A 16,015-nucleotide genomic window follows, 5' to 3' on the forward strand; every position below is an offset into this window, starting at 1 on the left:
TATTTTGGTGGGCAAACGCCTTTTTGATCGCTTGCTGTTGTAGTTTTTGTGATGTAAGGTGACAAAAAAAATGGTTTATTTAGCACAGTTTTTATTTTTTACGGTGTTCATCTGAGGGGTTAGGTCATGTGATATGTTTATAGAGCCGGTCGATACGGACGTGGCGATACCTAATATGTATACTTTTTTTTCTCCCCCATCTTTTACTTTATTTGGGGAAAATGACGTTTTTGTTTATTTTTACTTGAAACTTTAATTTTTTTGCGGGGGAACACTTTATTTTTTAAACTTTTTTTTTTCACTTTATTTTTTGTCCCACTTTGGGACTTGAACTTTGGGGGGTATATTCCTTTACAATGCATTCCAATACTTCTGTATTGGAATGCATTGGCTGTATGAGTAATACATTGAGTATTACTCATACAGCTTTCGGCCTGTGAGATCCAGGGGGCTGGATCTCACAGGCTCTTCACCGGAAGGCAGCGCGATGCCTTCCTTAGACATCGTGCTGCCTTCCATGCCATCGGGTCCCCCCCACAGCCCCATGGGGACCCGATGGCACCACCGCCGCCGCAACTTAGAAAAGCCGCAGTCACAGGACCCCCCCGCGCATTTAGCCGAGGTGCCTGCTCAATGATTTGAGCAGGCACCTTGTTCCGATCACCGCATTTAGCCGAGGTGCCTGCTCAATGATTTAAGCAGGCACCTTGTTCCGATCACCGCCCGCCGGGTGGCGGTGATTGGAACAACACATGACGTACCGGTACGTCATGGGTCCTTAAGTACTCGGGAACCATGCCGTACCGATACGTCATGGGTCCCTAAGGGGTTAAATATATCATATATGAGATCATATAGGAGACACACAGAGTGATATTTGAGAAGTGAAATGAAGTTTATTGGATTTACAGAAAGTGTGCTATAATTGTTTAAACAAAATTAGGCAGGTGCATAAATTTGGGCACTGTTGTCATTTTATTGAGTCCAAAACCTTTAGAACTAATTATTGGAACTCAAATTGGCTTTCACCTGTGTATGTAGGTCAGGGGTCACTGAGCTTACCAAGCCAATTTGAGTTCCAATAATTAGTTCTAAAGGTTTTGGAATCAATAAAATGACAACAGTGCCCAAATTTATGCACCTGCCTAATTTTGTTTAAACAATTATAGCACACTTTCTGTAAATCCAATAAACTTCATTTCACTTCTCAAATATCACTGTGTGTGTCTCCTATATGATATATTTAACTGACATTTTTTATCGTAACAACCAACGATTTATACAGGAAAATTATGACGACCCAAAAAAAGGGATATACGGGAAAAGAGCGGGTGCAAGGTCCAAGTATGGTAACAGGTGCTTACCCACTTATAAAGAGCAAAAATCAGACTGCACTCCAGATGGTTCTTCAGTAAAACAGTGTGTTTTTATTCACCCATATGGTGGCAAAGAGCGACGTTTCGGCTCATACATGAGCCTTTCTCAAGCCAAAGGCGGGCGGTGATCGGAACCCGGTGCCTGCTCACAGGCGTCCGGCTGTCCATGGTTCTGATCAGAGGCTGTCCATGGTGCTGATTAGACTTCTGCTAAAGGCAGAAGTGAAAATACAGTACAGTACACTATATAGTGTACTGTACTGTATTATACAGACATCATACCCACTGGATCTTCAAGAACCAAAAGGGTGTGGGTCAAAAAAAAGTGAAAAAAAAAGTAAAAATAAAAAAAATCCACATTTATCACTTATTAAAAATGATAAAAATAAAATTCCCTAAACATGTTTGAGATCACCGCGTCCGTAACGACCTGATCTATAAAACGGTCATGTTACTTTACCCCCACGGTGAACGCCATAAAAAATAAAATAAAAAACTATGATGAAATTGAAATTTTGCCCACCTTACCCAAAAAAGGTAATAAAAGTGATCAAAAAAGTCGTATGTACGCCAAAATAGTACCAATCAAACCGTCACCTCATCCCGCAAATGAGACCCTACTTAAGATAATCGCACAAAAACTGAAAAAATTAGGGCTCTCAGACTTTGGAGACACTAAAACATGATTTTTTTTGTTTCAAAAATGAAATCATTGTGTAAAACTTACATAAATAAAAAAATTGTATACATATTAGGTATCGCCGCGTCCGTGACAACCTGCTCTATAAAAATATTACATGATCTAACCCCTCAGATGAATACCGTAAAAAAAGGTGCCATTTTTTGTCACCTTACATCACAAAAAGTGTAATAGCAAGCGATCAAAAAGTCATATGCACCCCAAAATAGTGCCAATCAAACCGTCATCTCATCCCGCAAAAATCATACCCTACCCAAGATATTTGCCCAAAAACTGTAAAAACTATGGCTCTCAGACTATGGAGACACTAAAACATGATTTTTTTGGTTTCAAAAATGAAATCGTAGTGTAAAACTTGCATAAATAAAAAATTGTATACATATTAGGTATCGCCGTGTCCGTGACAATCTGCTCTATAAAAATATTACATGATCTAACAAACAAAAACAGCTATTTCTTGTTACCTTGCCTCACAAAAAGTGTAATATAGAGCAACCAAAAATCATATGTACCCTAAACTAGTACCAACAATACTGCCACCGTATCCCGTAGTTTCTAAAATGGGGTCACTTTTTTTGGAGTTTCTACTCTAGGGGTGTATCAGGGGGGCTTCAAATGGGACATGGTGTCAAAAAACCGGTCCAGCAAAATCTGCCTTCCAAAACCGTATGGCATTCCTTTTCTTCTTCACCCTGCCGTGTGCCCGTACAGCGGTTTACGGCCACATATGGGGTGTTTATGTAAACTACAGAATAAAAACCATAAATATTGAGTTTTATTTGGCTGTTAACCCTTGCTTTGTAACTGGAAAAAAATTATTAAAATGGAAAATCTGCCAAAAAAGTGAAATTTTGAAATAGTATCTCTATTTTCCATCAAATCTTGTGGAACACCTAAAGGGTTAACAAAGTTTGTAAAATCAGTTTTGAATCCCTTGAGGGGTGTAGTTTCTTAGATGGGGTCACTTTTATGGAGTTTCTACTCTAGGGGTGCATCAGGGGGGCTTCAAATGGGACATGATGTAAAAAAAAAAACAGTCCAGCAAAATCTGCCTTCCAAAAACCATACGGCGCACCTTTCCCTCTACGCCTTACTGTGTGCCCGTATAGTAGTTTACGGCCACATATGGGGTGTTTCTGAAAACTACAGAATCGGGGCAATAAATATAGCATTTTGTTTGGCTGTTAACCCTTGCTTTGTTACTGGAAAATATGGATTAAAATTGAAAATTTGCCAAAAAATCTAAAATCTAATCTGAAATTTTATCACCATTTGCCATTAACTCTTGTGGAACACCTAAAGGGTTAACTAAGTTTGTAAAATCAGTTTTGAAAACCTTGAGGGGTGTAGTTTTTAGAATGGGGTCATTTTTGGGTGGTTTCTATTATGTAAGCCTCAATAAGTGACTTCAGACCTGAACTGGTCCCTAAAAAGTGGGTTTTGAAACTTCTAAGCCTTGTAATATCCCCCAAAAATAAAATATCATTCCAAAATTGATCCAAACATGAAGTATACATATGGGGAATGTAAAGTAATAACTATTTTTGTAGGTATTACTATATATTATAGAAGTAGAGAACTTGAAACTTGGAAATTTGCTATTTTTTACACATTTTTGGTAAATTTGGTATTTTTTTATAAATAAAAATATTTTTTTTTTACTTCATTTTACCAGTGTTATGAAGTACAATATGTGACGAAAAAACTCTCTCAGAATGGCCTGGACAAGTCAAAGTGTTTTAAAGTTATCACCACTATAAGTGACACTGGTCAGATTTGCAAAAAATGGCCTGGTCCTTAAGGTGAAATAAGGCTGTGTCCTAAAGGGGTTAATACCATTTTTGGATGATAGGGTGAATCATCTAAAAACAGAGCACCTTGACCACAGACCGTGTAAGGGTGAGCCACGATATATTTGTTATCCAGAGCCCAGAAACTATAGGTTGGTAAGTTTAACATCTGTCATGGGTAAACTGTTTGATGGTTTTCTAAGAGATGCTATCTTGGAGCACCTCAATGAAAATAAGCAAATAACGCCATATCAGCATGGCTTCATGAGGGATCGGTCATGTCAAACTAATTTAATCACTTTCTATGAGGAGGTAAGTTCTAAACTTGGCAGCGGCAAATCAATGGATGTCGTATATCTGGACTTCTCCAAAGCATTTGACACTGTACCACATAAAAGGTTGGTATATAAAATGAGAATGCTTGGACTGGGAGAAAATGTCTGTATGTGGGCAAGTTACTGGCTCAATGATAGAAAACAGAGGGTGGTTATTAATGGTACACACTCATTGGGTCACTGTCACTAGTGGGGTACCTCAGGGGTCAGTATTGGGCCCTATTCTCTTCAATATACTTATTAATGATCTTGTAGAAGGCTTGCACAGTAAAATATCTATTTTTGCAGATGACACTAAACTGTGTAAAGTAATTAACACAGAAGAGGACAGTATACTGCTACAGAGGGATCTGGATAGATTGGATGCTTGGGCAGAAAAATGGCAGATGAGGTTTAACACTGGCAAATGTAAGGTTATGCACATGGGAAGGAATAATGCAAGTCACCAGTTCATACTAAATGGTAAAACACTGGGTAACACTGACATGGAAAAGGACCTAGGAATTTTAGTGAACAGCAAACTAAGCTGTAGAAACCAGTGTCAGGCAATTAGATAATAGGCTACATCAAAAGGGGCATAGATACCCATGATGAGAACATAGTCCTGCCACTTTACAAGCCACTAGTCAGACCACACATGGAGTACTGTGTACAGTTCTGGGCTCCTGTGAACAAAGCAGACATAGCAGAGCTGAAGAGGGTTCAGGAGGAGGGCACCTAAAGTTATAACTGGAATGGGTGGACTACAGTACCCTGAAAGAATATCAAAATTAGGGTTATTAACTTTAGAAAAAAAGACTACTCAGGGGAGATCGAATAACTATGTATAAATATATCAGGGGTCAGTGCAGAGATCTCTCCCATCATCTATTTATCCCCAGGACTGTTACTGTGACCAGGGGACATCCTCTGCGTCTGGAGGAAAGAAGGTTTGTACACAAACATAGAAGAGGAGTCTTTACGATAAGAGCAGTGAGGCTATGGGACTCTCTGCCTGAGGAGGTGGTGATGGTGAGTTCACTAAAAGTTCAAGAGGGGCCTGGATGTATTTCTGGAGTGTAATAATATTACAGGCTATAGCTATTAGAGATGGGTCGTTGATCCAGAGAGTTATTCTGATTGGAGTCGGGAACACATTTTTTCCTCCTAAAGTTGGGAAAATTGGCTTCTACCTCACAGTTTTTTTTTTTGCCTTGCTCTGGATCAACTTTTAGGATAACAGGCTGAATTGGATGGACAGATGTCTTTTTTCAGCCTTATAAACTATGTTACATCCTATCGGTCATTCCACTTGACTGCAAATAACTGGCCATTTACAAGTGTGAATGACACCCCTTTTTCCACATATCTGGACACTAGCTCTTGGGGAAATCCAGCTCTATTTTTTGGACTTTCACATATAGGCCGCTGTATTTGCAGTATTACAGGAATGGAGGGTCCCCATACCGATCACAGGCAGGGTGGAATACAGTTTTTTTTTTTGTTTGTTTGTTTTTTAATTTTCCCTCCCCAAACATTTGTGTTTAGAGTAGATATATATAAAAATACACATTAGTTTCAATTTTAACGGGATCTGTCCTCTGATTACCAATATTCATTCAATACAGGAGACTATCTTTGTTTGGGGAGCTCTAACAGCGGTCCCAATCATCGCTCCAAGCCCTCAGCTACATCTAGTAACTGAAATCAAGGCGCTTTTTTATCTCCCTATAAAACGGAGTATCTGAAGGAATAAAGCCAGTTAGTGACCACCATAAAAACACATAAGGGAGGTCACTAACGGGCTAAGCATGAAGATGGCTTCTCTTATATGTCGGTTTTTTGATGATTAACAAGAGATGATTTATGGGTGAAACATATATCACATTCTGAACATGAAAATGGCTTCTCCCCTTTGTTAATTCTTTGATGTATAACAAGATCTGATTCACGGTTAAAACATTTCTTACATTCTTAACATGAAAATGGCTTCTCTCCTGTGTGAATTCTCTGATGTACAACAAGATTTGATTTACGGTTAAAACATTTCCCACATTCTGAACATGAAAATGGCTTTTCCCCTGTGTGAATTCTCTGATGTACAACAAGATCTGATTTACGGTTAAAACATTTCCCACATTCTGAACATGAAAATGGCTTTTCCCCTGTGTGACTTCTCTGATGTATAACAAGATCTGATTTATGGTTAAAACATTTTCCACATTCTGAACATGAAAATGGCTTCTTCCCTGTATGAATTCTCTGATGTGTAACAAGAGCTGATTTATGGTTAAAACATTTTCCACATTCTGAACATGAAAATGGCTTCGCTCCTGTGTGAATTCTCTGATGTATAAAAAGATGTGATTTACGGTTAAAACATTTCCAACATTCTGAACATGAAAATGGCTTCTCTCCTGTGTGAATTTTCTGATGTATAACAAGATGTGATTTATGGTTAAAACATTTCCCACATTCTGAACATAAAAATGGCTTGTCCCCTGTGTGATTTCTCTGATGTATAACCAGATCCGATTTACGGTTAAAACATTGCCCACATTCTGAACATGAAAATGGCTTCTCCCCTGTGTGATTTCTCTGATGTATAACAAGATTTGATTTTTGGTGAAAACATTTACCACATTCTGAACATGAAAATGGCTTCTCCTCTGTGTGATTTCTCTGATGTACAACAAGACCTGATTTATCCTTAAAACATTTCCCACAGTCTGAACATGAAAATGGTTTCTCCCCTGTGTGAATTCTCTGATGTATAACAAGATGTGATTTACTCTTAAAACATTTCCCACATTCTGAACATGAAAATGGCTTCTCCCCTGTGTGATTTCTCTGATGTATAACAAGATAGGATTTTTGGCTAAAACATTTCCCACATTCTGAACATGAAAATGGCTTCTCTCTTACGTGAGCTGTTTGATGTTTAACACCTTTTCTGTGACTTTTATTCTGTGTTACAGTATGTGATGAATCAGAAGATTGGACCTGTTTAAAAGAATCAAATGATGCATTGTTGCTGTGATTGGATGAGGGTATATCTTGGATATTGGCATGCTCTTCAAATGTATCTCGTGTGATACCACAATTATCTACTTCAAAATATAAAGATATCAGATGTTTCTCTGAGTTCCTGGTATAGTCATCTGCGAAGAATAAAACACATTTTATTATTGATTAATAATATACCATAAAATTGTATTGAAATTTTATAACTTTTCCATATAAAAAAATCCACAGAAAGAACAAGACATGGCGTAAAATTTATATATGAATTGACTAAAACTGTGGTGGCCAAACAGACCACAACTAGTAGTAGACCAAGGAGCATAACTAGGCCAGGTTGGGCTACACTTTGATCAACTTCCATGCAACCCCCACCCAATCAGTCATTTATAAATAAAACATTTCCTAGCGCTGAATGCCCCCCTAGTGCCCCACACAATAGTTATCTCCCCTTAGTGCCCCGTTTACAGTGGAATTCCCCCTTAGTGCCCTCTTCACATAACTGATGCTCCCTAAGGGCCCATGCAGACGAGCGTTGGTCACGCTGCGAGTCCGCAGCTCAGCTCCCGGCCTGACCTCCCAGCACTGATTGGGTTGCATAGCATTATATTTATTTACGATGCTATGTAACCCTTACAGTTCTGGAAAGTATTGGATAATACTGGTAGCATTATGCCAGTGTTATCCAATACATTCCAGAACTGTAAGGATTACATAGCATCATAAATCAATATAATGCTATGTGACCCCCAACAGCGCTGGGAGTTCAGGGCAGGTGCTGCACTGTGCTGTAGGTTCACAGCGTGACCAACGCTCGTCTGCAAGGGCCCTAAGTGCCCCCTCTCCGTAGAATGTCCCCTTCATGTGTCCACACAGTAGTTGTGCCCCCTTTGTGCGCCCCCCTGCAGTAGTGCTGTCCCTTAGTGTCCCCTTTACATCAGTGAAGCTCCTGTACTGTGAATAAAGTTAAAAAAGTAATACCGAGCACATCATGCTCCTCCCAGCAGCAGACATGATGTGATGACGTCATCTCTCCTGCTGAGCTGAGGAGAGCGCACAGGCCGGAGGATTATCTCAGGTCTGTGCGCTCTCCCTCTCAGCCCAGCAGGTACAATGACATCACTGCATCACACCTGCTGCTGGGGAGAGTGCAGGCCGGGGAATGAGACCTGGGCTATAATGGATGACAGATACAGCAGCTGGACTCGGAGGAAGGAGAGTAGAATGGACAGTAGGAAGCACAGTCCTGTCACTGACCATTGGGTAACTCCTCAACATGTTTTTTTTCCTGTAGATATAATTACTATTGATAATATGCCGTGTTAGTCACCTGGGTCAGGATATCTTGGGGTCTTTATTCACAGGCAGGTAGGAAATATCTGCTGTTCAGCGGTGAGACTTTTTTGTATGACCTCTTAAGGCTACATTCACTCGTGAAAAAAAGCTATAAAAAACGGACACTCAGTTTTTCTTAGCCATTCTTAGCCACAGGCAGCTCTGTAACTAGCACCAAACACCACTACACCCCCCACCCCTGTCACTTATTAACCCCTGATCACCCCATATTAGACTCCCTGATCACCCCCCGTCATTGATCACCCCCCTGTAAGGCTCCATTCAGACGTCCGTATGTGTTTTGCGGATCCGTGGATCCATGGATCCGCGGATCCGCAAAACACATACGGACGTCTGAATGGAGCCTTACAGGGAGATGATCAATGACAGGGGGGTGATCACCCCATATAGACTCCCTGATCACCCACCTGTCATTGATCACCCCCCTGTAAGGCTCCATTCAGACGTCCGTATGTGTTTTGCGGATCCGCAAAACACGGACACCGCGGATCCGAAAAACACGAACACCGGCAATGTGCTTTCCGCATTTTGCGGATCCGCGGTGTCCGTGTTCTGCAGATCCGCACATTGCCAGAACTATATAGAAAATGCCTTTTCTTGTCCGCAATTGCGGACAAGAATAGGACATGTTCTATAGGCTCTACAAAAAACGCAGTGTTCACTCGATCAGGCCTGATCTTGTGCGCACACTAGCGTTCAGTCCGCCCCACCGCAGTGACAGAAATATATTTTTTTCTGATCACTGCAAAAACACCATAAAATCGCTGCGGTGCTATAAAGATCACTTTTGAGGGGCATGGCGAGTTCATAGAAGATATTTTTTTTTTGGCACAAGTTAGCGGAAATTGTTTTTTTTTTTCAGTTTTTTCTTACAAAGTCTCATATTCCACTAACTTGTGACAAAAAATAACATCTCACATGAACTCAGCATACCCCTCACGGAATCCAAATGCGTAAAATTTTTTAGACATTTATATTCCAGACTTCTTCTCACGCTTTAAGGCCCCTAAAATGCCAGGGCAGTATAAATACCCCACATGTGACCCCATTTTGGAAAGAAGACACCCCAAGGTATTCCGTGAGGGGCATGGTGAGTTCATGTAAAATTTAATTTTTTGTCACAAGTTAGTGGAATATGAGACTTTGTAAGAAAAATAAAAAATAAAAATAATCATTTTCCGCTAACTTGTGCCAAAAAACTAAATATTCTAGGAACTCACCATGCCCCTCACGGAATACCTTGGGGTGTCTTCTTTCCAAAATGGGGTCACATGTGGGGTATTTATACTGCCCTGGCATTTTAGGGGCCTTAAAGCGTGAGAAGTAGTTTGGAATCCAAATGCGTAAAAAATGCCCTGCGAAATCGTAAAGATTCTCATTGGAATTTGGGCCCCTTTGCGCACCTAGGCTGCAAAAAAGTGTCACACGTGGTATCGCCGTACTCAGGAGAAGTAGGGCAATGTGTTTTGGGGTGTATTTTTACATATACCCATGCTGGGTGTGAGAAATATCTCTGTAAATGACAACTTTTAAAAAAATTTTATACAAAGTTGTCAATTTACAGAGATATTCCTCTCACCCAGCATGGGTATATGTAAAAATACACCCCAAAACACATTGCCCTACTTCTCCTGAGTACGGCGATACCACGTGTGACACTTTTTTGCAGCCTAGGTGCGTAAAGGGGCCGAAAGTCCAACGAGTACCTTTAGGCTTTACAGGGTTGCTCACAATTTTGCCCCGCCCAAAATGCCAGAACAGTAAACACACCCCACAAATGACCCCATTTCAGAAAGTAGACACCCCAAGGTATTCGCTGAGGGGCATATTGAGTCCATGAAAGATTGAACTTTTTGTCACAAGTTAGCAAAAAGGGAGACTTTGTGAGAAAAAAAAAATTTAAAAAAATTAATTTCCGCTAACTTGTGCCAAAAAAAAAAAAATCTTCTATGAACTCGCCATGCCCCTCACGGAATACCTTGGGGTGTCTTCTTTTCAAAATGGGGTCACTTTTGGGGTATTTATACTGCCCTGGCATTTTAGGGGCCCTAAAGCGTGAGAAGAAGTCTGGAATCCAAATGCCTAAAAATGCCCTCCTAAAAAGGTACAAGGCTGCAAAAAAGTGTCACACATGTGGTATCGCCGTACTCAGGAGAAGTTGGGCAATGTGTTTTGGGGTGTCTTTTTACATATACCCATGCTGGGTGAGAGAAATATCTCTCTAAAATGACAACTTTGTATAAAAAAAAAAAATGGGAAAAGTTTACTTTTAGAGAGATATTTCTCTCACCCAGCATGGGTATATGTAAAAAGACACCCCAAAACACATTGCCCAACTTCTCCTGAGTATGGCAATACCACATGTGCGACACTTTTTTGCAGCCTAGGTGGGCAAAGGGGCCTCAATTCTAAAGAGCACCTTTAGGATTTCACAGGGCATTTTTTTACACATTTGGATTTCAAACTACCGGTACTTCTCACGCATTAGGGCCCCTAAAATGCCAGGGCAGTATAAATACCCCACAAGTGACCCCATTTTGGAATGAAGACACCCCAAGGTATTTCGTGATGGGCATAGTGAGTTCATGGAAGTTTTTATTTTTTGTCACAAGTTAGTGGAATATGAGACTTTGTAAGAAAAAAATAAATAAATAAAAACATCATTTTCCGCTAACTTGTGACAAAAATAAAAACTTCTATGAACTCACTATGCCCATCAGCGTATACCTTAGGCTGTCTACTTTCCGAAATGGGGTCATTTGTGGGTGTTTCTACTTTCTGGCCATTGTAGAACCTCAGGAAACATGACAGATGCTCAGAAAGTCAGAGCTGCTTCAAAATGCGGAAATTCACATTTTTGTACCATAGTTTGTAAACGCTATAACTTTTGCGCAAACCAATAAATATACACTTATTGCATTTTTTTTTATCAAAGACATGTAGAACAATAAATTTAGAGAAAAATGTATATAGAAATGTAGTTTTATTTGAAAAATTTTACAACTGACAGTGGAAAATTTCATTTTTTTGCAAAAATTTCAGTCAATTTCGATTAATAACAAAAAAAAGTAAAAATGTCAGCAGCAATGAAATACCACCAAATGAAAGCTCTATTAGTGAGAAGAAAAGAAGGTAAAATAAATTTTGGTGGTAAGTTGTATGACCAAGCAATAAACCGTGAAAGTGGCTTGCTGGGTGCCGGCGGGGTTGAGGACTTATCACTCGTTGAACAGATGAGAGGTGTTGGGTTTGCCTCTGGTTGGGAGAGTGAATTGACGTTCTCCCTGTCCTCTGAGCAATGGAATCGCTCCCTCTTATTTACGCATAAATCATCCATGTCTTGTGGCTTACAGGAGTTGAATCATAAAGATCCTTACACGTTGGTATAGGACTCCGGTTAAGTTGCACCATTTTTACCCATCGGTCCCCAACATCTGTTGGCGTTGCCAAACAGAGGTTGGTTCCATGCTCCACATTTGGTGGGACTGCCCTGGGGTTGCCCCTTTGTGGCAAGATGTTTTTGCTCTGTATAATGCTCTTTACCGGTCTTCTATATCTCCTTCCCCTTTGATTGCCTTGCTCTCTATATTTCCGGGCAGGATCAAACATGTCAAAAAAGGAGTACTTAGAACATTTGTTCTTTCTATGAGACAGATCATCCCACGTCAGTGGAGATCTTTGGACAATTTGCAGAGAATTACGTGGATACGTGCCCTAGATGCCTTATTCAGGATGGAAGAGATGGAAGCCGAGGCCTTTAACCAAATCCAAACATTTACACTGACCTGGGAACCCTGGCAGCAATTTAGGAGCTCTTCTCGTTTCCAAATCTGGCTGGACACAGGTGACTGCACCTGGCCCCCTTGATATGCTTTCGTGTCTTTCCCCTATTCCCACCCTCCTCCCTTCCCTCCCCTGTCTTTTGTTCGTCGTGTTGTGTTCTTGTCTGTCCCCCTGTCTGTGCTAGTTTAACGCTTTAGTCTGTTTCACTATGAGTTACATATCAGTAGCCTTTTGTTTAACTTGCCATTATTGAGTGACCTAGGAATTTGACCTAAGTTCCTTTTACCATCCCTTTCAGCAGTCAAGGCTCTTCAAGTTACACTTTTTGTACCTCTCATTGCTGAATCTCTCTTTAAGTATTTATTTTGTGGTAATGGTCTTCTTTGGTCCGCATTGTTGCGGCCCAGGGAGTTATGTTGTTCTCTAAATTCATCTTTGCACTATATTATATGTTTCACGTGGATTTGGAAATGGAGATATCTTTTTCATACAATGTCATGGTTGCTATGTATGATTGATTTGTTTTTTCTATATAATAAAAATAGATTCAACACTAAACCGTGGAAGTAGTGTAGTGCAGAATTGTAAAAAGTGGTCTGGTCATTAAGGGGGTTTAAGCTAGGGGAGCTGAGGTGGTTAATTACCAATCCCTGTAGTATACATAATGTCCCTCATAGTGGCCCCAGTTAGTAATAATGTCCCCCAGGGTGGCCCCCATCAGAAATAATTAGTAATGTTAATAATGTGCAAAGTTTTGTTTTTATGGAAAAAAAATTATAATTTACTCCTCTCATCCACTTGCACGCATAGAGAAAAGTCGCTCTTCATTTGGTGCTAAAGGACCTACACTCTCAGTGGGATCATGTCACCATGCGCTCCTAAGCAATAATGCTGGGAGAGCATGGTGATGTCATCACATTGGTAGCACAGGTCCTTCAGCACCAAGAGAGACTGCCTTTGTATGTGCAAGCGGATAAGGCAATTTATTTTTATTTTAACCCCTAAATGTCCATTTTCCACTAGTGTACCCATTTTAAATGGCCATTACATGGATGCACTCCTGTCTAAATGGCCATTAAAAATAGTCCCATTGATTTACATAGGGTCCATCCGGCAGTGAAAACGGCCACAAATAGGGCATGTCCCATTTTTCACAAACACTATTCACTCGCCTTAAAAAAAATTGCCACGTGAATAGCGCCATTGACTTCAATTCTAAAAACAGCTGTGTGCCATTTGAACTGTTGTGTGAATGTAGCCTTATCCTGCAGCCTTTCCCGATTACACAACTACATATAGCGCCAAAGAATAATCCTGTGACCCGAACATCATCACTGCAGCTAGGACACTGTGCACACCGAGGTCTCTCCAAATCTCAGTCCTGTCACTGTCAAGTAAACAAACTGCATGGCCCACACCATAACATCTTCCTTTTTTCATGCTTTTATATTAAGGGGGCTGTCTCATCTGAGACAATGGGGGTATTTCGCTAGGATATACCCCTACTGTCTAGTAGGTGCGGTCCCACCACTTGGACCCGCACCTATCGCCTAAACGGAACCTCGAAAGTAGTGGAGGGTGCACTGTGCATGCACAGCACTGGCTCGGCACTGGCTTGGCTATTTCTGTCAGGCCCTGGAAACAGTGGCCGGTCATGCACAGTGCACTCCCATTCACTTCTATGGGGAGAGCGCTTGGTGGTGGCCGGACCAGAGTCCTCCAGCCACCACTTTGGCCCGCTCTGTTCTCGATATAGGTGTGGGTCCTAGCAGTTGGACCCGCACCTATTAGACTATGGGGGAAAATCCTAGTCATATGCCCCCATTGTTTCAGATGAGACAACTCCTTTAACTGTTTGCGCCTCATATATACTGTACACACCATCCAAAGATTATGAAAAATATATCACTAGAGATGAACCAATTTGTTGAAATACATTTCAGGTGTAATTCTGAAGAATCAGTCAGAAGAGGGAACATTATTTTTTTTTTTAATCAGATAATTTTTAAATTGATTACAAAAGAGAGTACAACACAAATGTACAGAATACATTATACAATAAAATAGATTTGCAACAATAATTAAGATTTAACATGAGTCCTATTGTATCTTAGTTGTTAACTGTCATGTATACTTATTATTTAACCTCTTAACTACCCCCTTTCTCCCACCCCCCCCACTGCCCAACCCTCCATTCCGGCATCAGCTGGTTCTTCTACCTGAGTTAGCACCCATGCACATTTGTGCCTGCCAAGGTTCCCATAATTTCTCAAATTTGCTGGGACAGCATCTTTTCTGGAAAATGGCCTTTTCATATACAATCTTAGTGTTGACTTTGCACCTAAACTCCCCGATTGTGGGAGGATCAGCCTGTATCCAGTGCTGAGCTATCAGCTTCCTAGCCACATACAGTAGTCTGCCTATAGCCAGTGTGAACACGTGTTCAGTACCCAATTCTGATACATAGCCTAAGATACACACTTTCGGGTCTTGCGGAATATTTACTGAGTATGCTTTTTGTATGATAGCAGTCACCTCTCTCCAGTATACAGTCAGGACCGTGCATTTCCATAGCATGTGTATCAAGTCTGCAGGTTCCATATCACACCGAGGACACTTGGCATCTAATCTGTGACCAATTCGGTGTAAAAACACTGGCGTCTTGTACACTCTATGGATAATAAATAATTGCGAAAGCTTTCCACTTTCACTCAAAGATGACACAGGCACCGCCTCTAATATATCAGCCCATTGCTCTTTCGTGAGTTCACCCACATCTGTCTCCCATTTATGCATTCTAGTCAGTGGGTGAGATTCTAGGTATTTATCTAGTATCAATCGATATCTTACAGATATCATCCCCTTCTTTCCCCTCCCGAAACAATCAGATGCAACACTGCGTCTCTTTGTGCCATTACGCTACCATTCTTAATCATCGTATGATATGCATGACGCAATCGCAGATATTGATAAAAGCGCCTGTAAGGGATGCCATATATTCCTCGAATACTGGTGAAGGATCTGAACACTCCACCCTCCAGGAGGTGACCCATTCTTATCACCCCTCTGTCCTTCCACTCATCAAATCCTGACAATGATTTGAATTTAGATAATACTGGATTTGGCCATATTGGGGTATATTCTGCGATTCCAGTGATTCCTCTCAACTGTTTAATCTTTTGCCACACTGAATACATTGTGTGTCTTATAGGAATTTCTGATCGCACTGTTTTCGCTTCCAGTCCCTCCAGTAGAAACATTAGGTCTCTACCTTTCAGGTGGTTTCTATATATCTGACCAGTCATGTCTGAGGTTTCTAATTCTAGCTATCCTTTGAAGTGCTGGCCTTAAGCTGCAAGGTAGTACACCCAGGGATTAGGAACTGCTAGGCCTCCCTCCGTTTTATAGTATTGTAGTGTCTCGAGCTTTATTCTAGCCTGTCCCCTACGCCATATTATGTCTCTAACTATCGAGTCAATCCTTTTGAACCTGTCCATTGGCAGCCAGACCGGGGCATTGTGTAGAATGTACAAAAGCTGCGGCATCAAAACCATCTTGAGTAGGTTCATTCTACCCACTACTGATAATTGCACCAAGCCTTGCCTGTATTACGAAAGTTCGTTAACAGTGGGGTAAGATTTAATTCCTCAAAATCTTTAATTCTAGGGGATATTT

At 40.8% G+C, this 16,015-nt stretch overlaps 1 protein-coding gene and 1 pseudogene across 1 annotated transcript in view; both read right to left on the reverse strand.

Moving 5' to 3' along the window:
* Positions 1 to 16,015, reverse strand: part of LOC121003515 — a gene marked incomplete at its 5' end in the record, with an annotated part of 1,598,977 nt that overhangs the window by 1,440,061 nt on the left and 142,901 nt on the right.
* LOC121003545 overlaps positions 5,875 to 16,015 on the reverse strand; it is a 114,014-nt pseudogene continuing 103,873 nt past the window's right edge.

This window comes from Bufo bufo, chromosome 6, assembly GCF_905171765.1.
Source record: "Bufo bufo chromosome 6, aBufBuf1.1, whole genome shotgun sequence".
NCBI lineage: Eukaryota > Metazoa > Chordata > Amphibia > Anura > Bufonidae > Bufo > Bufo bufo.